Below are 4,206 nucleotides of genomic sequence, written 5' to 3'. Positions count from 1 at the left end.
AACGTCCTGTTTTGTTTCGAAATATTTGTAAACGTTTAGCTTACATCGCTAAAAAGGTGAAACATTTGGATTTGTTTCGAAACGTGTGTAAACGTTTGGCTTAAATCGTTAAAAAGGTGAAACGTTAGGATTTGTTGCGTAACGTCTGTAAACGTTTGGCTTAAATTGCTAGAAAGGGGAAACGTTTGGATTTGTTTCGCAACGTTTGTAAACGTTTGTTTTAAATCGCTAAAAAAGTGAAACGTTTGGATTTAAATTTCTAAAAGGTGAAACGTTTGGATTTGTTTCGTAACGTTTGTAAACGTTTGACTTAAATTGCTAAAAAGGTGAAACATTTGGCATACATCACTAAAAAGGTGAAACATTTGGATTTGTTTCCTAACGTTTGTAAACGTTTGACTTAAATCGATAAAAAGGTGAAACGTTTGAATTTGTGTCCTAACGTTTGTAAACATTTGACTTAAATCGCTAAAAAAGTGAAACGTTTGGATTTAAATAGCTAAAAAGGTGAAACGTTTGGATTTGTTTCGTAACGTTTGTAAACGTTTGGCTTAAATCGCTAAAAAGGTGAAACATTTGGCTTACATCGCTAAAAAGGTGAAACGTTTGGATTTGTTTCGTAACGCTTGTAAACGTTTGACATATGTCGCTAAAAGAGTGAAACGTTTGTATTTAAATGACAAAAGAGGGGAAACGTTTGGATTTGTCTCATAACGTTTGTAAACGTTTGACTTATATCGCTAAAAATGTGAAACGTTTGGTTTTTTTCATAACGTTTGGATTTGTTTCATAATATTTGTAAACGTTTGGCTTCAATCGCGAAAAAGGTGAAATGTTTTGATTTTTTTCCAAACGTTTGTAAACGTTTGGTTTGAATTGCTAAAAATGTGAAACGCTTGGATTTGTTTATTAACGTTTGTAAACGTTTGGTTTTGTTTCGTAACGTTTGGATCTGTTTCGCAACGTCTGTAAACATTTGGCTTAAAATCGCTAAAAAGGTGAAACATTTGGATTTGTTTTGTAACGTTTGTAAACGTTTGGCTTAAATCGTTAAAAAGCTGAAACGTTTGGATTGGTTTCGCAACGTTTATCAACGTTTGGCTTAAATTGCTACAAAGCTGAAACGCGTGGATTTGTTTCGTACCACTTTAAAAGTTTTATTTTGTTTCGTAATGTTTGTAAACGTTTGGCTTAATTCGCAAAAAGGGTGAAACGTCCTGTTTTGTTTCGAAATATTTGTAAACGTTTAGCTTACATCGCTAAAAAGGTGAAACATTTGGATTTGTTTCGAAACGTGTGTAAACGTTTGGCTTAAATCGCTAAAAAGGTGAAACGTTAGGATTTGTTTCGTAACGTCTGTAAATGTTTGGCTTAAATCGCTAGAAAGGGGAAACGTTTGGATTTGTTTCGCAACGTTTGTAAACGTTTGTTTTAAATCGCTAAAAAGTGAAACGTTTGGATTTAAATTGCTAAAAAGGTGAAACGTTTGGATTTGTTTCGTAACGTTTGTAAACGTTTGACATAAATTGCTAAAAAGGTGAAACATTTGGCTTACATCGCTAAAAAGGTGAAACGTTTGGATTTGTTTACTAACGTTTGTAAACGTTTGACGTAAATCGATAAAAAGGTGAAACGTTTGAATTTGTTTCCTAACGTTTGTAAACCTTTGACTTAAATCGCTAAAAAAGTAAAACGTTTGGATTTAAATTGCTAAAATGGTGAAACGTTTGGATTTGTTTCGTAACGTTTGTAAACGTTTGGGTTAAATCGCTAAAAAGGTGAAACATTTGGCTTACATCGCTAAAAAGGTGAAACGTTTGGATTTGTTTCGTAACGTTTGTAAATGTTTGACTTAAGTCGCTAAAAGAGTGAAACGTTTGTATTTAAATGGCAAAAGAGGTGAAACGTTTGGATTTGTCTCATAACGTTTGTAAACGTTTGGCTTAAATCGCTAAAAATGTGAAACGTTTGTTTTTTTTTTCATAACGGTTGGATTTGTTTCGTAATATTTGTAAACGTTTGGCTTCAATCACGAAAAAGGTGAAACGTTTTGATTTTTTTCCAAACATTTGTAAACGTTTGGTTTGAATTGCTAAAAATATGAAACGCTTGGATTTGTTTATTAACGTTTGTAAACGTTTGGTTTTGTTTCGTAACGTTTGGATCTGTTTCGCAACGTTTGTAAACATTTGGCTTAAAATCGCTAAAAAGGTGAAACATTTGGATTTGTTTTGTAACGTTTGTAAATGTTTGGCTTAAATCGTTAAAAAGATGAAACGTTTGGATTGGTTTTGCAACGTTTATCAACGTTTGGCTTAAATTGCTACAAAGCTGAAACGCGTGGATTTGTTTCGTAACATTTTAAAAGTTTTATTTTGTTTTGTAATGTTTGTAAACGTTTGGCTTAATTCGCAAAAAAGGTGAAATGTCCTGTTTTGTTTCGAAATATTTGTAAACGTTTAGCTTACATCGCTAAAAAGGTGAAACATTTGGATTTATTTCGAAACGTGTGTAAACGTTTGGCTTAAATCGCTAAAAAGGTGAAACGTTAGGATTTGTTTCGTAACGTCTGTAAACGTTTGGCTTAAATCGCTAGAAAGGGGAAAAGTTTGGATTTGTTTCGCAACGTTTGTAAACGTTTGTTTTAAATCGCTAAAAAAGTGAAACGTTTGGATTTAAATTGCTAAAAAGGTGAAACGTTTGGTTTTGTTTCGTAACGTTTGTAAACGTTTGACATAAATTGCTAAAAAGGTGAAACATTTGGCTTACATCACTAAAAAGGTGAAACGTTTGGATTTGTTTCCTAACGTTTGTTAACGTTTGACGTAAATCGATAAAAAGGTGAAACGTTTGAATTTGTTTCCTAACGTTTGTAAACCTTTGACTTAAATCGCTAAAAAAGTAAAACGTTTGGATTTAAATTGCTAAAATGGTGAAACGTTTGGATTTGTTTCGTAACGTTTGTAAACGTTTTGCTTAAATCGCTAAAAAGGTGAAACATTTGGCTTACATCGCTAAAAAGGTGAAACGTTTGGATTTGTTTCGTAACGTTTGTAAATGTTTGACTTAAGTCGCTAAAAGAGTGAAACGTTTGTATTTAAATGGCAAAAGAGGTGAAACGTTTGGATTTGTCTCATAACGTTTGTAAACGTTTGGCTTAAATCGCTAAAAATGTGAAACGTTTGGTTTTTTTTCATAACGTTTGGATTTGTTTCGTAATATTTGTAAACGTTTGGCTTCAATCACGAAAAAGGTGAAACGTTTTGATTTTTTTCCAAACGTTTGTAAACGTTTGGTTTGAATTGCTAAAAATATGAAACGCTTGGATTTGTTTATTAACGTTTGTAAACGTTTGGTTTTGTTTCGTAACGTTTGGATCTGTTTCGCAACGTTTGTAAACATTTGGCTTAAAATCGCTAAAAAGGTGAAACGTTTGGTTTTTTTTCATAACGTTTGGATTTGTTTCGTAACATTTGTAAACGTTTGACATAAATTGCTAAAAAGGTGAAACATTTGGCTTATATCGCTAAAAATGTGAAACGTTTGGATTTGTTTCCTAACGTTTGTAAACGTTTGACTTAAATCGATAAAAAGGTGAAACGTTTGAATTTGTTTCCTAACGTTTGTAATCGTTTGACTTAAATCGCTAAAAAAGTAAAACGTTTGGGTTTAAATTACTAAAAAGGTGAAACATTTGGATTTGTTTCGTAACGTTTGTAAACGTTTTGCTTAAATCGCTAAAGAGGTGAAAGATTTGGCTTACATCGCTAAAAAGGTGAAACATTTGGATTTGTTTCGTAACGTTTGTAAATGTTTGACTTAAGTCGCTAAAAGAGTGAAACGTTTGTATTTAAATGGCAAAAGAGGTGAAACGTTTGGATTTGTCTCATAACGTTTGTAAATGTTTGGCTTAAATCGCTAAAAATGCGAAACGTTTGGTTTTTTTTTCCATAACGTTTGGATTTGTTTCGTAATATTTGTAAACGTTTGGCTTCAATCGCGAAAAAGGTGAAACGTTTTGATTTTTTTCGTAACGTTTGTAAACGTTTGACTTAAGTCGCTAAAAGAGTGAAACGTTTGTATTTAAATGGCAAAAGAGGTGAAACGTTTGGATTTGTCTCATAACGTTTGTAAACGTTTGGCTTAAATCGCTAAAAATGTGAAACGTTTGGTTTTTTTTCATAACGTTTGGATTTGTTTCATAAT

Source organism: Mercurialis annua, linkage group LG2 (assembly GCF_937616625.2).
Source record: "Mercurialis annua linkage group LG2, ddMerAnnu1.2, whole genome shotgun sequence".
Classification (NCBI taxonomy): Eukaryota; Viridiplantae; Streptophyta; class Magnoliopsida; order Malpighiales; family Euphorbiaceae; genus Mercurialis; species Mercurialis annua.
This window is presented reverse-complemented; position numbering follows the sequence as displayed.